We start from the raw sequence: 18,883 nt of genomic DNA, 5'->3' as shown, positions 1-18,883 counted from the left end.
TTGAATACTATGGCATCCACAGTCACATGACACATGATGTAGTGAGCAGATATATTTGGAACACCCCTTTTCCCAGCATGCTGGTTTGCTCTCCCTTTCCTCTGACATTATATGATTATGGAGGAGCTTTCAGACTCACAGATCAGGTTACGGTCTTGTCAGGATCAAGCAGAAATGCAATCATTGCATATGGAATACTTTGTTTTCCATTAGCATCCTTATACAGTATCAACTTTTTAAAAGGAACACTGATTTGTAGGAGGAACTCCTGTAAAATTGCCTATCATCCCCTGCCATCATTTACAGTAGTTAGATCTTGAGCTGATAGAATAAAGCTAATTTCAAAAAAAGGTTTCTCCCTGCAATTGTCCATTGAAGAAACAAACACATGGCAGGATGTTAAAGTAAGCAAGAGCAAAAGAAATGTGTACTGGACCCTTTAAAAATGAATCTTTCATCATCTAAACTACAACAGAGAAACTAGCACAATCTGAATGGTAGCAATAGGCAGCATCATTCATTTTCCTATGCATTACTCTTCAGGAATGCCCCCCATTGTGTTTTCTATTTGACGGACAGTTATTAAGATCTGACTTCTTAGTAAGCACTGTAACCATGAAATAATCAGTTCTAGAAGTCAGTTTTTCCCTACCTGTCACAAAGTGGTAAGCAGTTTTTCATTTTCATCAACAAGTGATATCAGGCAGACGTCTGAGAAATTATGTAACTACTAAGTAATAAAGATAGATCCAGAAGAATAGACTGAGTAATCCTACATGTGGTCCTGTACTGTATGTATAGTGCATATGATATTGCTGAAAAGTATGGGTCTGACTCTGATCTGTCTTCCTTACCATAACCCTTAGCACGTTTAGTGGGCTCTCGAAGAGGTGCCCAGACACTTGCTACAACTTTGGCGTAGGTCCTCTATCCAAGACATGCATACCTCCCAACATTAGAGGGCAAGCTTATTGTGATCAGTGGCATGGTTATCATGGAGGGCCACTCTGTGCTAGGCTACCCCTAACCTCTCTCTTTTCCCCTTCCTACCATCCTGTCTATGCGGCACATACTAGTGGCAGGTGTGTCAATGAAGATATTGCCTTATCTATTTTGTCCACTAGGCTTAATGCTATCTTTCCCTCTTTGATCTATCCAGACCAGGTTAGTTTCATCCCTGGTCATCAGCCCATACCAATACAAGATAAACGATAGATCTGGTTTACAATATTAATGAATACAGAAGGCCATAATTGTTTTTACCTTAGATGCTAAAAAGGCATTTGACAGTGTTGAGCAAAATATAACAAGTAACAAGTGTTGGTTGGTCTTTTATGTTAAAAGTTATGGCAAAGTATGATTTATTTATATTAGGGAATTGTATCACTATTCATTTTATTTGCCTAGATACCAGCAGGGGTGTCCCTCCCTTTTTGACACTTATTTTTGCTACAGTCATCAAGCCATTTGCCACTATAATAAGAACAAATCTGGATCTTTCTGGAGTGATGACAGGCCACAGTATCATAACATTACCCCATATGCAGACATAATGCTTTCTATCACAAACCCTCTTGACCTCCCTTCCCATTGTATATGAAGAGGTACAGCATTTCTCTGAGGTTTCTGATTTCAAAATGAAGCTCTAGAATTTTAGATTCATTTATTCTGATCCAAAACATATCTAGATAGATAGGTAGATGAAAAAAAGAGTAGCTCTGTCCATATACATAACCATGTATTAATATACCAAGTAAGAAAATGATTCTCTATATATAAGAATCTCCATAAGGTTAAAATATGTGTCCCTGTAATAATACAAATTAAAGCAAATAGACTATGGGCAACAGGATATATGTACTGCTGTGAATACTGCTGTGGTTGAAAACCAGGCAACACCCAATGCGTTTCACCATCAAGGACTACATTTTGGGGAAGTCTTGGATCCAAGCATTCAAAATGTAAATAGTACTGAATCCAAAAGTTCTTAGACTAATTTAACAATTCAATAGTCAGAGTAATCTCTTATCCATAGTCTTTGCTTCCAATTACTGCTTGCTTACTCAGTTCCTAAAGGTCCATGATGTCCTAAGCATTGTCACTATCACTGCTTTCTCCACCCACATATCCTTCTTCCATTCTTATTTGTAATGCTTACAAAGTGTAATGGTTCTGCTTTAAATTTATGCATTTCCATTATTGTTACATTTCTTTATGTCAACTTAATTTGTCTTATGCCTTATTAGATACCATCATTTTCACATGTTATTAAAGTATTCCATTTGATGCCCTTAATAAATTGATGTTAAAATAAAAGAAAGAAAGAAATGTATGTTGGATACCTTGCTGTATTTGATGGGGCCATTTAATCTGCTATAAGGTTGCGTGGCAGGTTCTTTAACACTAACTAACACATAGGGGTCCCAAGAGCTGCCACGGGCCTGGGTACTGAGGGGAGCGTGGCCAATTTTGGGAAAGAGTTTTCCCTGGGGGGTGCTGATGGATGCACGGGGGGAAAAAGTGTGCCCCTCCAACAAGCCCCAGTTTGGGTAATTAGTACCCATTCCCCCTCTCTCGGCACCCCTGCTAATGCAGGATTTCGCAGTCCCCATTACTCGCAATGAGTACTGCAGTCTGAAACAATTTACCAAGCTCTGAAAAGTTTAGGTTTTCAGAGCTTGGATCTATTAGCTAATGCTATCTTTAGATGTCGTCAGCCAATGGTAGCCTGTAATAAATTGATCCCTAGGTGAGATATATACATAAGCCCTATAAACTACTGAATGTGCTTTTATCAGGAAGTAGTTAATTTGCTCAGCTCCACATCTGGCAGGATTTCTCATTCATTGTAGTCTCAATAAGAAAGCCACCTAAACTTAGTCATATTGACAAGACATAAAAAGAGCACTGAAATATTACACATACAAATATGATAGCAAATATTAGCTGTAAGGTTTCCTTAAATCCAATTCAATTTAGTGACTGCAAATATTTATTAAATGCATAAAAAAAAAAATCTCCTACATATGTTATATTCAGATTTTCACTTGTTTTAGCTAAAGTAAAAAGCAAAAAAACAAAAAACAACTTTGGAGTTGGTTAAAAAAAAAAGTTTGAATGTGTTATCATCATTAACTAAATCATCCTGTTAGTGCCAATCTCTGCATGCGGTTGTTGCCTGCCATCATTTACAGTAGTTAGTGCATCTATGTGACCCTCTCACTGCATCCTCAGGAGGTAAATGGAATGCAAAGCAAAATGATTCCCTACAAAATGCCGTGGGACAAGCAGTACATGAGGTGAAAACACTAAAAGCTTAATTTCCTGTGGGTTATCATCATTATCTACTTTTCTCAGCTGTAAGAAGCACTGCTGCTGTTCACGCTAAGGGTCGTCATTTCAAGAGCAAGGCTTGCAGTTTGCAGATATTCAAATGTGTTTTCAGCTGGTAGTAATGTATAAGACCTAAATAATAGACTACAATCTTAATTTTCCGAATTCAAGGCCTTCAGGGCATTACTTAGTGCAAATCCAACCACACAAGAAATCTGATGTTTTGTCTGCAGGCAGTATTTTGCTTTTGCTTAGATATCATTTAAAAAGCAAATTATGTACTGTTCCAAATTGCTATATCGGTTATTCATGTGAAGATGCTTCACCTGATTTACCCAGAAAGTCTAAAAATAAATGTGGAAATATGCATTATTGAAATATATGCTGTGTATTTCTCTGCTTGTCATATTTATTTCAGTTTAAATCATTAGTTATTCTTTTTTGCTTTATGTACAGCCATGGCAAAAAGTTTTGAGAATGACACAAGTATTGGTTTTCTCAAAGTTTGCTGCTTCAGTGTTTTTCGACCTTTTTGTCAGATGTTACTATGGTATACTGAAGTAAAATTACAGCATTTCATAAGTGTCAAAGGCTTTTACTGACAATTAAATTGTTTATGCAAAGAGTCAATATTTGCAGTGTTGACCCTTCTTTATCAAGACCTCTGCAATTCGCCCTGGCATGCTGTCAATCAACTTCTGGGCCACATACTGACTGATGGCTGCCCATTCTTGCCTAGTCAATGCTTGGAGTTTGTCAGAATTTGTGGGTTTTTGTTTGTCCACCCACCTCTTGAGAATTGACCACAAGTTCTCAATGGGATTAAGGTCTGGGGAGTTTCCTGGCCATGAACCCAAAATTTTGATGTTTTGTTCCCCATGCCACTTAGTTATCACTTTTGCCTTATGGCAAGGTGCTCCATCATGCCGGAAAAGGCATTGTTTGTCACCAAACTGTTCTTGGATGGTTGGGAGAAGTTGCTCTTGGAGGATGTTTTGGTACCATTCTTTATTCATGGCTGTGTTCTTAGGCAAAATTGTGAGTGACCAAATGGTTTCTTTGAAGAGATAAGTTGGTGCTGCACAGGAAAAAGCTGCAGCCTACCCTCACTAAGACAGACCTCTCCCTTGTGGTCTAAAATAATATATACAGTTGATGTGGAGAGTGAGGGGTATGGCATTGCCTTCAGTACTGATATAGAGAGAATAAACATTCTTAGTATAGAAAAAGTATAAGGAAATACTTATCTGTGGGTATTTTATGTAGTGCTTCCTTTTTGTATTCACCGTACTTGTGTTGTTCATCCAGACATGAAGATAGAATAATAATATAACGTGTAGTTTCTTATAGATAATATAGTGGAAGATTAAATTGTTTGTGGATTTTCCCTCAATTTACTATGTGCGGTGTAGGAATATTTGTCAAGAGGTGTTGACTTAAGGTCCTATAGTTACACAGGTGTTACTTTTTAATGATGTATGACATAATCCCATGGAAGGAACGCACCTAAATTTACACGTATGTAATGCATACTCGGACTTATAATGATTTCTTTAAGAGATTCTCCATCCTTATTTGGTTGATGCTAAATTACCCCCCCCTCCAGGGAATCGTTAAGAATGTATCTATAGACCTGTGGTCAAGTTGGTGCCACCTCCACGTGGACACGATATCACATATAATGCACATCACTTACACATATGAAGTGTATGATCAAACTCATAGTGGTTTCTTTCACTGGACACTCTGCTTTTCTTGTAAATGGGTGACTCGGTGCCTTACATGATATATGTATATCAGCAGAAAAATAATTTAGACTGCGTACCAGTACTCACACAGTGCCGGGCATTATCACGATTATCAAGGTTTCTTTGTCTCCATCCTCTCAATCAATTTACTCCATAGTCGTATAACAATATACATTTATTATAAAGGATGCTTTACTGTTGGCATGACACAGGACTGAAGGTAGCGCTCATCTTTTCTTCTCCGGACAACCATTTTTCCAGATGCCCCAAACAACCTACCCCAGTCCTCAGCAGTCCAATCCCTGTACCTTTTGCAGAATATCAGTCTGTCCCTGATGTTTTTCCTGGAGAGAAGTGGCTTTTTTGCTGCCCTTTGTGACACCAGACCATCCTCCAAAAGTCGTCTTCGCCTCACTGTGCGTGAAGACATTGGCGTAACTTTATCCCAGGTGCCCAGAGGCAAGATAAATGTTGGACCCCCCCTTACCCCCCAAATAAAATTTACCACCCCCCAGCACCTGTGCCAGCCCCAGTTGTCGCCGCCCCCCTATGCAGTTCCTTTTATACAGTGCCCCATTAGTGGTTCCTGTATGTAATTTCCCCTAGTAATGGTCCCCCTTTGCAGTACCTCCAGTAGTGATCCCCAAATGAAGTACCCCCAGTAGTGGTCCCCCTATACAGTGCCCTCAGTAGTGGTCCCCCTATGTAGTGCCTCCAGTAGTGCCCCTTATACAGTGCCCCCAGTAGTGGTACCCCTATGCAGTGCCGCCAGTAGTGGTCCCCCTATGCAGTGCCCCAAGTAGCAATAATGCCCCCTGTAGTAATGCCCCTGGTAATAATTCCCCTAAAAGTAATGCCCCGTGTAGTAGTGCCCCCAGTAGTAATGCCCCCTGTAGTGCCTCCAATTGTGATGCCCTTGTAGTGCCCCTAGTAGTAATGTTCCCTGCAGTGCCCCAGTAGTAATGCCTCTTGAAGTGCCCCCAGTAGTAAGAGCCTCTGTAGTGCCCCCCCAGTTGTAGTGCTCACAATAGTGCACCCAGTAGTAAGGCCACTGTAGTGCCCCCATAGGATGCCCCAGTAGTAAGGCCCCTGTAATGCCCCCTGTAGTAAGCCCCGCTTGCATGCACACACACACACCACACAACACTTACCTTACCGCTCCAGTGCCTGCTTCCATCCGACCCCGGCACCCGCTCCTCGAAACTATGGGAGTGACGTCATGGTGTCACTCTCATAGTGCACTACGGGACCTGGAAGCCGGAGCTCAGGAGTGAGCTCCGTCCTCCGTGCCGCTAGCGCCGGGGGGGGGGAGCGGAGAGAAGGAGCGCCGATCAGCAGCGCTCCTTCTCCATGCAGCTCCTCCTCAGCGGCGCCTGGAACGGCCGGGTGACAATGGAGCCAGGTGCCCCCTTCAGGGCTGGCGCCCGGTGGCAAATGACTCCATTGTCTATGGGAGTTCTGCCACTGCGTGAAGATCCACTCACATCTGCCTGCTGCCATTCCTGAGCAAGCTCTGCACTGGTGGTGCCCCGATCCTGCAGCTAAATCAACTTTAGGAGATGGTCTTGAAGCTTGCTGGACTTTTTGGCCACCCTGAAGCCTTCTTCACAACTATTGAACCTCTCTCCTTGAAGTTCTTGATGATCTGATAAATGGTTGATTTATGTGCAATCTTACTAGCAGCAATATCCTTGCAAGTGAAACCCTTTTTGTGCAAAGCAATGATGACTGCACATGTTTCCTTGCAGGTAACCATGGTTAACAGAGGAAAAACAATTATTTCAAGCTCCAAGCTTCCTGTCTGTTATTCTAACTCAATCCGCATGACAGAGTGCTCTACAGCCTTGTCCTCGTCAACACTCTCACCTGTGTTAACGAGAGAATCACTGACATGATGTCAGCTGGTCCTTTTGTGGCAGGGCTGAAATGCTGTGGAAATGTTGTTTTGGGGATTAAGTTCATTGTCATGGCAAAGAGGGATTTTGCAATTAATTGCAATTCATCTCTTCACTCTTCATGACATTCTGGAGTATATGCAAATTGCCATCATAAAAACTGAAGCAGCAGACATTGTGAAAACCAATACTTGTGTTATTCTCAAAACTTTTGGCCATGGCTGTACATGCATAATAGTGACTTTTGCAGAATGTAGCCATAAGCATGTATTGCTGCAAGCTGATTAACAATTTCCAAATTTTACATCACTCTATAGAATGATTTTCCCGATCCCAATGCTTTTCTTTAGATTACATCTTTCTTTTCAATTTATTAGATTGGGCTTAGAAGTCTTTTCCTGTCATCTCCAATAATGCAGGCAGAACTTAATAAGGGTATTTTCTCAAAGCTGTACCATGTCTCTGGAAATCTAGGTTAGAAGATCAGTCAAATAAGATAATTCAGTTCTACATGATATTAATAATACTTTTGAAAATAACTATGACGTTAGTATTAGGTAATTATTTAGGACTGCTCATGATCATGAGATTAAAAATTCCATTGCTCAAAAAAAATGTATGGCATATCTTGGTTGTACTAATGAAATTATCCCATGATATTGTCACCCCTAAATATAAAACACACTGAATGATCGAAGATCCTCCAAATCAATGTAAAATAGTGACAAAGAAATCAAGGTATCAAAAATTCTTCATCCAGAGCCCACAATAATGAACTCCACTCCAAATTAATATTAAGGCAACAATTTTTCAAATTTTAACTGGTCCTGTGGAAAAGTTTTTTTTTCGCCCATTGTGATTTTTCCTATGTTGAATGTATAATCGTGTTTCTACTGTCTGTAGGTTAACATGCTATAGTAGATATTTTCTTTTTTATTAATTTAAAATATACTACTTTGTTTTCTCCCTGGATTCTCATTTTGCAGTAATGTCAAGTAGCTTGACTTGCTCTTTAAGCACCAAAATTGATTTAAAACATAAATGTCAACATGCCCAGTTAATTGATTTTTAATCCTTCAACATTATTATACTGTACAAAAAGGCCTCTCAAAAAAATTTCACATTCTGGGTGAAGCCTGACCATGTTAGCTAAAGTTTCTAGAGTACAAGAAAATACCATGTAGTAAATTGATGGTGGGTGCATGAACTTTTTATCAGCTGATGTCAGCCTACATGTCTACACCAGGTGAATAGAGAAAAAAAAAACATATCTACAATAAAGACATGGACAAAAGGGTCAGCTTTATTTAACTATCTTTTGAAAGGAGGAAATGGTGGCAAAGAAAGAACAGCCTCACACACAGTATCGCCATCTTATCCAAATCTATTATTATAAAATCAGACCCTGATCATCATTAGGACATCGCGCAGGTTTGTGTGGTGACCTAGCTGTGGTTGTGCACGTCAAAACTATTGTGCACAGCGTACAACCCAGCTCCCACTGCTTGCACCGTACCAACGGGTGGGAAGAGAAATTAAAATGGGGCTGGTAAGTACAATTGGTTGGAAGGGGGCAGGGGTGGGTGGGGTTTGGGTAAAGAGGAGGCATAGACAGGGGAGGCAAAGTGGTACGGTGACCCGGCAGATGCCATGTCCATTTATTTACTAGTAAATGGGGGCCAATGGGGGCCAATTGCCAACTCATCACCAACAACTCAAAGTATCCAAAATCCCCTACATAACTGTAATAGGAATACATAAGTCATACCATAAAAAGGGGACACCCCTTCCATTATTTAACAACACCCCTTACATTATTTAACAACACCCCTTACATTTTTAACACTTGCTTCTAAATGTATTCTATGACAGTCAAGTAGTTTCAATTCCGACAGGCATATAAAATGTTTTCTGTCTTGTCGAACAGCTGATGCAGATGGAGATCCATGCAGTTTCTGATAGGCGTTCCTGGTAGGTGACGGGTAGGTGGCTTGAGTTGGCTGGCGTGTTGGAAGACACAAGCTCCACTGAAACCAGAAGCCAAATACCATCACACATTCTGTTTTGTGCGCACCACGGTACATTACAGCTGCAGCCGATGGGCATCTCAATAGAAAGACCTTTAGCTACAGCATCTGCTACTGCTTAGTGTCCACCTCTGAGTCAGGCCCAGTGTTAGGTGCAACAGGAGAGGACAGTGTATGATAAGAAGGAGAGAGGTATAGAGAAAAAACTGGGATGGAACGGAATAAGTAGGTGTAAGATAAAAAAGGAGGACAATGAAGGTAAGAGAGAGAATGAGAGGCCTGAAGGGACAAGCTAGAATGTCAGATTGAACAATTTGCTAGTCTAATGGCTAGGGAGGACCATGCCTTTGAAAATAAAGGACGCCCTCTCTTGCAAACCTTCCCTATCAAAGTCCCAGCATTTTAAATGCTACAGCAGATGGCCACCATAATCTGGTCTGATAGAAAGACTAAATGACACTGTTTAATGATTCTATATATACTGTACTTGTTCTATTTTGGCAACTGATGCCTTGTTATATGTAACAATGTCCCCTCCCCATTTCCCCAACATCCTTGTCCATTTTCCTTTTTTCTGTAGCCTCCTCTTGCCCTCCTACTTATATTGATATTTAAAAAATTTAATAAAAAAGACATTTTAAAAATAAAAAAAACATTAAAGTGACATTGACTGCTCACAAAGAGCATCGGGTGTGAAACAAGTTAATATCCAGCTACCTAATAGATGGCCAGCCAATCAGGAGCTGTGTCTCCTCTATGACAAATGAGAGACTGCTCCTGATTTGCTGGTCATCTATCACCAAAACTTTTATTTATTCTATCTCAACTTGATTACTGCCGATTCTTCTTTGTTATACTGCTTGTCCAGTGCTGCAGACTTTAGTGGCACCTTATAGTTAAACGATGAGGACGAGGTGGACATCCAATTGAATATTAAACGGTTAACATAGTTGGCTTCTTCTGGTGAAGGTGTGTGTGAGAATGTATGTCTAATATATTCACCCTCTTTCCAATTGTTCTGCAAAAATAAGTTCAAGAAAATGTCATTTAGAAAGTTCCTGAAAGATGGGCAGGGGTTCTTTTTTGCATATTAAGTTTAATAGTTCCATTTAGTACAGCACTAAAAGTTAAATATTCTTGAGACATTTTTCCACTAACAAATCTTTTTTTCAAGGCTGAGCATTTTTTTATTCAATAGATTCCTTATTTTCTGTCTGTTAAAGTAGAATCACTGAGCCTTAAAAATGCAGTTATTAAAGGTTGGATTATGTCAGCTATTTCAAAATTTTACAGGGCAGGGGCTAAGTGACGATTTCTGCTTTAACTTTGAAAATGTTCTGTCTGGGCAAATGTTAAAACATAGAAAAAATCGAAATCTAAAATATAAAGAGGTTTAATTATATGTATTTCTAATAGTTGGAAATGTCTATGCTTTCCATTTCTCCTTAGAAAATGCTTTATTCATCAGCAGGTAAGGTTCTCAGTTAAATGCATTTATCCTTTTTGTTATGAGACTCTTTGGGGTATATTTACTAAAGGACAATTTTAATTGAAATTTAGTAAATATAACCATTGAACTCTTACTGACCTAATGAGGGAGTCAAGGCTGCTTTTTCAGGCAGCATGCGTCTACCCCAACAGGTGGCGCAGAAACATTGTTCCAATGTCTAAATTAATGAGTTCATCCTTGCTGACTTTCCTATTAGTGATTGAATTGATTTAATTTGTGTTTCTTAATTGATATCACAGTAATTTATTTTGTGAGACCTGTGAGTCGTCTTTACTGTCTTCTTTACATTTATATTATTATATTGTTCACTTGACTGCCAGCCTTAACGCCAAATAGGGATCTGTTGGTTTTACAGTAATATAATGTAATTAAGTGTAAAGGAGGAGAGGGGTAATATTTATCAAAGGTGATTATGCAGAGCTTAATGTACATTGGTATTTTTGCATAAAATATGCATTTTCGTATTGTACATGTACACCAAAAATTTGTACACACATCTTACGCTCACAGCAACTAAAAGTTGGAGAGCTGTAATGAAGGAAGTAGGTAAGAATAGGCCATTTAAAGTAGGGGTGTAAATGTGACTAAGGTTGATCTGGATGTATACGCAGGTACTGTACTCATAAACAGGAGGCATGCCTCTTGCGAGTACTAGAGAGCTAGTGCAACAAGACGCATTGATAAGGATGATGTTGACAAGCAGCATCACTAGCTGGCCACTGGCTGATTGCATCTTGACCCCTTCCACTACTCAATAGCGCAGCTGCTATATTATTCGTTATTCGTTACTAGCTGTTGCCTGCATCTTCGTCCACATTGAAATTGCTTCTGCCAACATTTATTTTTATTTGAGGCATTCTAGTTGTATTGCTTTGCATATGGGGCCCTGTCGTGGAAGTGGTCACGTGACCAGCAGCACTGTAAAGACTGGTGGCAGCAGCACCTTCACCCACCACTCACACCAATGTCACTGTGTGCCCTGTGCACATACTGTTATATAGCCTATCCTAGTCAAGTGAACGCAGGCCCAAAGCACCTCTCCCCCCACCCCTTACCAGCAGCGCGCCTGGTGCCACACCTATCTCTTGAATTAAGGATGTCAATACATTTTGTGTTGGTTATTGCTCAGCTTTAACTTGATGGACTGAGCTGAAACAAAAGTACTGGTTATTTCTAGGAGTTTCCACTACAAAATGATGCAGTTTTCATGAATATCGATTCAGTAGTTTTTGCGCCAACTTGGAACAAACAGACAGGCACAACGTTCTTATTATATTTGTATAGATAAGTTGCCATCGTCTTTTCACTTTACAGAATTTAAAGTTCCATTTGGACCGCGGCAGGAGAGCAGTTTCCCATCTGATTCTTAAAGTGGAAACCAATAATTATCCTTTATATGATAAATGTGATTTTTGTATTCCAGACATTACTCTCTATTGTATTACTGTAGTTCATTATATTCTTATATTATGTACAAATAGGGTAACATGACTAAATCTCTGTGTTATCCCTACACTATTGTGATGCATAAGTGCTCAAACTCATTACTGCTGACCTAAACCTCATGTGGCTGAGATGCTTCCAAAATGTGTATTATTCATGCGTGTGTATTTTCTCATTAACGATCCGAGCGCAGAACACATTGTATGGTCACATTGTCATACTCATTGCAGATACCAATTCCAACCACGTATCAGAGATTCCATTCCTAGAAAACCCTATTATGTACCTAGTACATAATCACCATTACCACAGACCTCATGGCCCACTAAATTGCCCAGTCCTCATTACCTGTTTCATTGCACTGACTCAATTTGCAGATACATTGCACAGACTTCACTGTTTATATCATTGTACAGTCTTCATTGGCAACCACACTGCATAATCCATTGCCAATGTGTCCCCTAAGCTGTGGCTCCAAACACTATTTTTTGGTGCAAATACTCAGTGTCAGATTGGTGCAAAAAGGGACCTCCTGGGAAATGCGGTGTTAGGGGCCCATGCTTAAGGGGGATGGTCATCCACCAGAGGGGGTGTGGCCAAACACCAGAGCTTTAGGTAACCATTAGTGAGTGCATGGTCTAGGCCCCTTTATAAATATACTGTTTACAGTGAATTCTGATAGTACATGCATGATAATGTACCAGATTGATAACAGCAATGCATTGTAGCGAATATACACCATAGTCCTTGAAATGTAGTATAATGTAACATAAAGTATGTATAATAATTAAACACATAATGGTTACCCTGTCCATATATACCATATTAATGTACTGTACATGTGATAGGGAACCCTGGTTCTGACTGGCCAGTATTAAAAACTGATTGAGAACTGCATGAGGTTTGGTAAAGGTGAAATACCTGTCATTGTAAACAAAACAAAAACTAAGCTCTTAACATTGGGATGACTTAATTGTAGGTTAGTGAATGAATGAAGAGCTACAATGTGTTTATTATGCTAAGCCTACAATTAAAATGAGGAGGGGAAAGGGTTGTGTTGTGACCACCCACTTTGATTGGCAGGAGGGCGAGTCTTGGTGTAATTTCTATAAAGTGAGTCAAGCACCCATGTTTATCAGTGGTCCTGTTCCACCAGGTATCTGACCACCTAATAAAGCAACTATGTATAATTCGAGTGTACAAACTGTAACCTGACCCCTAGGGTAGGGGGTCTGCCCTTACGCAGTGGGACCCACCGGGAAATTCCCCTTACCCCTGTCGGCCAGACCAAGACTGACAATACCAGCTGTGGCTGGTTTGGCAGCTGGGGTTAAAAGCACCAAGTGTTAAATGCACAAAGTGTGCTAACATAACAGTTAATCAAACAGTTATCCAAACATTGACCAACTTCTAAGGTAATATCAGATTTAAAAACTGACTTCTTTAAAATTGTCTAAAAGTAACTTACCTAAAACTCACCATGTACTACACTTTGCTTTTTATGAAAACACTCCTTCGTTTTTTCTCTAAGGCTTCAACATCCTTAACTCTCCCTGCATCTCACCTCTCTGTGCTCATTGCAGCCCTATTGATTCGCTCACCTCCTCTAAAAACTCATGAGGATTCTTTTCATCATAAATTGACTATTACAACCTCATTGTGTCACTATAAAAAACTTTTACACACCTCCTAAAACTATATCTACTTCTCTATCCTCCTGATTTTATTAGCTGGTGACATATCACCAAATCCAGGCCCCACACACATACAGCGGATTTACTATGGAGTAAATGCCCCATGGCTAACTCTATTGGGATCCCCAAGTGTTGGGAAACTCAGCAAGTATCCCTGACTGTGGGTGCATTCTGCTATAGACACAGCATCATAATTTGATTACCTTGCTTATTTTACTGCCACCACCGATGGTACTTACTCAAAAGGAGTCACCGGTCACACAATTGCGCAGGCTCAGCAACTCGATTCCCACTCTGCTAATTGGTCACCCCCGCTTCTGTAATTAACACAGTTATAGCGTAACCTCTATGCCAATTACACAGGCTCGGCGTCACAGATTACCACATGGTTCGCCGAGATTCCCCCTGTTTTTATCAATTACTAATAGATAATGCGAAGCCCAAGCAACCTAATAATCTATTCAAAGACTGGGATTTGGAGCATATATGAAATAAACTGATAAAGAATACTTTATTTTCAAAAGGTGTACAATGCTTAGTCAAAAAGAATGTTACAAATACAAATGGTTGCAAAGGTATGTACATGTATTGCAATTTACAAACAAAAATTGGAACTTCCAGATAACACACAGAAATCTATCCAGAAGGAATGGGAAGAAATGCAGGGAATGCTGCAGGTTAAACTTCAACACAGCATTGATCCTTCAGTTTGATCATAAACAGAGGGTGTTCATACCTTTTATGAGCTTCTTCCCCCCTCGTGATGTCACCACCCAATATTTGCAGACTGGCTGACCTGCTAATTAAATCTGGGCCATTTTAACATATATACAAATAATTGTGCATACCTTCCGCCGTGGAAGGATTACCTAAAATATGGGGTGTTCACAGTAATCCTCCTTATTTTAGCTATTATATGACTATAAATTTAATAGGTTTGCGATGTGGGTTTGTTGAGATTTTCCATATCTTGGAAACGATACATCTGATTGATTTGAAAATCACACCTAACCTATTTATTGGGGTTGGGTATAAAATCCCGGCTGCCAGGATGCCGCTGGTCAGAATACCGACAGCAGCATCCCGACAGCCAGAATTCCGACACCCATAGGAAGTGACGGTGAGTACTTTTCTAACCACTACCCTAATACTAACCCACCTCTCCCGGTGCCTAACCCTAACCTCCCCCTCCCCACACCCTAAACCTAATACCCCCTCCCCGCACCCTAAACCTAACCTCCCCCACTAGTGCCTAAACCTAACCTCCCCCTCCCCCTCCCTGCACCCAAACTATCTTCCCGGTGCCTAACCCTCCCCCTAATGCCTAACCCTAACCCCGCTACCTAACCCTAACCTCACCCTTACACTCTGATACTTCACTTCGGGATGCCGGTGGTCGGGATACTGGTGGCGGGATCCCGACCTGTCTGGATTCCGGCATCGGTATTCAGACCGTCGGCATCCTGCATGCCAGGATGCCGACTACATCCCGTATGTTGTTTTCAGCTATGTGTATATGTCGTTCACAGACATATCCACTGTACACACCCGGCAATGCACTATAGATATATATCACCCGCTCGAACGGGCGATATATCTATCAGTGTGTATCCAGCTTTATACTTAAAAAGCATAGTTATCCTGTGCAGTGGCGGAACTTGTGAGTGGTGGGCCCAGGTGCAAAAAATTGCTTTGGGCCCCTCTCCTCTGCCCTACTCCAAGTTCATAGTGCAGTGCAGTGGCGTAACTATAAATTTTGCTCCCCCATGCCAAAAAAGTTTCAGGCGCCCCCCACCCCCCTCCCAAAAAACAAACACACCCAAAGACGACGTTTAAGGTGTGCGGTTTCATGTTCATGATACAGTTATGTGCCCTACACATTATGCCACTTATAACACATTATGCCACACCAGAATTCCCCAATAACACATTATGCCACACCGTAATACCCCTTACAACACATTATGCCACACAGCAATGCACCTTACACATGCCACACAGTAATGCCCTTATAACAAATTATGCCATGCCGTAATGCCTCTATTTCACATTATGCCACATAACACATTATGCCACACAGTAATGCCCCTTATACATTATTCCCCTTATAACACATAATGCCACACAGTAATGCCCCTAATAGCACATTGTGCACACAGTAATGCCCATTACACTTTATGCCACACAATAATGCCTATTACATCCCACTGTGACAGATCTACTTCATCAACCCTCCTCTCCGCTCCTGCCAGTCTGTCAACTCAGCTCAAAACAGGTTGCACAGTTTTTATGTCCATGTAGAACCAGATTATTGGGAACATAGTTTATAACCTATTAAATTAGTGCCCCTTATACAGTGCCCCCTATAGTTGTGCCCCATATGCAATGCCCCCTATAATAGTACCCATTACCCAGGGCCCCCTGTAGTTGTGCCCCTTAAAGTAGTGCCCCCTGTAGCTGTGCCCATATGCAGTGCCCCCGTAACTGTGTCCCTTAAAGTATTGCCCCTGTAGTTGTGCCCATTCAAGTAGTGCCCCTGTAGTTGTGCCCCTTCAAGTAGTGCCCCCTGTAATAGTGCCTCTTATGCAATACCTCATGTAGTTGTGCCCATAGGCAGTGCCCTCTGTAGCTGTGCCCCTGTAGTTGTGCCCCTTAAAGTTTTGCCCCTGTAGTTGTGCTCCTTCAAGTAGTGCCCCTGTAGCTGTGACCCTTCAAGTAGTGTCCCTGTAGTTGTGCCCCTCAAGTAGTGCCCCCTGTAGTTGTGCCCGTTATACAGTGCCCCCTGTAGCTGTATCCCTTCAAGTATTGCCCCTTGTAGTTGTGCCCCTTCGATTAGTGCCCCTTCAAGTAGTGCCTCGATAGTTGTGCCCATTCAAGTAGTGCCCACTGCCCCCTGTAGTTGTGCCCCTTCAATTAGTGCACCCTGTAGTTGTTCCCCCCCTACTTACCGGACTCCGTGCAGGCTGCAGCTGTCATCCGGACTGTCTCTCCTGACTCCCGCGCTGACTGGATCAATTGATCCAGCAGACGCGGCCGCTCAGGTTCCTCACTGCGCGGGTGACGTCATGATGTCAAACGCGCAATGCATTACTGGGAACGCTGGCCTCTGAAGTGATCGGAGGCTTCTTTAGCCTCCGATCACTTCAGAGGCCAGTGCTCACAGTTGCAGTGGCCTCACCACTGCCCCCGACACCCCCAAGTTACCCGGTGCCTCCAAGCCACCGCGGGGGCTGCGGGGGCAGTAGTTACGCCACTGGTGCAGAGGGTGACAGGGAGAGCTAGAGGGTGACAGGGAGAGGTAACAGGCAGTGGGTGACAGGGAGAGGGAGAAGGCAGCAGGTGACAGGGAGAGGGTGATAGGGAGAGGTGGCAGGCAGTGGGTGACAGGAATAATCAATGGGTGACAGAGAGAGGAAAGAGGCAGTGGGTGACAGGGAAGAGGGTGAGAGGTGACAGGGAAAAGCAGTGGGTGATAGAGAGGGGGAGAGGGTGACAGGTATAGTTGACAGGCAATGGGTGAAAGGGAGAGGTGACAGGCAGTAGTGACAGGGAGGGAGAGGTGACAGGCAGTAGTGACAGGGAGAGGGAGAAGGCAGCAGGTGACAGGGAGAGGGTGATAGGGAGAGGTGACAGGAAGAAGCAATGGGTGACAGGGAAAGGTGACAGGCAGTGGGTGGCAGGGAGAGGGAAGAGGCAGTGGGTGACAGGTAGAGGTGACAGGGAAAAGCAGTGGGTGAGAGGGAGAGGGTGATAAGGAGAGGTGACAGGCAGTGGGTGAGCGGGAGAGGGTGATAGGGAGAGGTGAGAGGCAGTGGGTGACAGGGAGAGGGAAGAGGCAGTGGGTGACAGGGAAGAGGGTGAGAGGTGACAGGGAAAAGCAGTGGGTGATAGAGAGGGGGAGAGGGTGACAGGTATAGTTGACAGGCAATGGGTGAAAGGGAGAGGTGACAGGCAGTAGTGACAGGGAGGGAGAGGTGACAGGCAGTAGTGACAGGGAGAGGGAGAAGGCAGCAGGTGACAGGGAGAGGGTGATAGGGAGAGGTGACAGGAAGAAGCAATGGGTGACAGGGAAAGGTGACAGGCAGTGGGTGGCAGGGAGAGGGAAGAGGCAGTGGGTGACAGGTAGAGGTGACAGGGAAAAGCAGTGGGTGAGAGGGAGAGGGTGATAAGGAGAGGTGACAGGCAGTGGGTGAGCGGGAGAGGGTGATAGGGAGAGGTGAGAGGCAGTGGGTGACAGGGAGAGGGAAGAGGCAGTGGGTGACAGGGAAGAGGGTGAGAGGTGACAGGGAAAAGCAGTGGGTGATAGAGAGGGGGAGAGGGTGACAGGTATAGTTGACAGGCAATGGGTGAAAGGGAGAGGTGACAGGCAGTAGTGACAGGAAGGGAGAGGTGACAGGCAGTAGTGACAGGGAGAGGGAGAAGGCAGCAGGTGACAGGGAGAGGGTGATAGGGAGAGGTGACAGGAAGAAGCAATGGGTGACAGGGAAAGGTGACAGACAGTGGGTGGCAGGGAGAGGGAAGAAGCAGTGGGTGACAGGTAGAGGTGACAGGGAAAAGCAGTGGGTGAGAGGGAGAGGGTGATAAGGAGAGGTGACAGGCAGTGGGTGAGCGGGAGAGGGTGATAGGGAGAGGTGAGAGGCAGTGGGTGACAGGGAGAGGGAAGAGGCAGTGGGTGACAGGGAAGAGGGTGAGAGGTGACAGGGAAAAGCAGTGGGTGACAGAGAGGGTGACAGGTATAGTTGACAGGCAATGGGTGAAAGGGAGAGGTGACAGGCAGTAGTGACATGGAGGGACAGGTGACAGGCAGTGGGTGACAGGGAGAGGGAGGGGCAGTGGGTGATAGGGAGAGGTGACAGGGAGAGGGTGACAAACAGTGTGTGACAGGGAGAGGGGAGAGGCAGTTAATGACAGGGAGAGGGTGATAGGACGAGGTGACAGGTAGTGGGTGACATGGAGATGCAGTGGGTGCCCAACACATTATATCAGACTGTAGTGACCCCCCCACATTATGTCACACTGTAGTGCCCACACATTATGCCACCTCTAGTGCCCACACATTATGTTACACTGTAGTCCCCACACATTATGCTACCTGTAGTGCCCACACATTATGTCACCTGTACTGTCCACACATTGTGCCACCTCTAGTGCCCACACATTGTGCCACCTGTATTGCCCACACATTATGCCACCTGTATTGCCCACACATTATATCACCTGTATTGCCCACACA

This window comes from Taudactylus pleione, unplaced genomic scaffold (genome assembly GCF_031769625.1).
Source record: "Taudactylus pleione unplaced genomic scaffold, aTauple2 ptg000792l, whole genome shotgun sequence".
In the NCBI taxonomy this organism is placed as follows: Eukaryota; Metazoa; Chordata; class Amphibia; order Anura; family Myobatrachidae; genus Taudactylus; species Taudactylus pleione.
Note: the sequence above shows the minus strand (reverse complement) of the source record.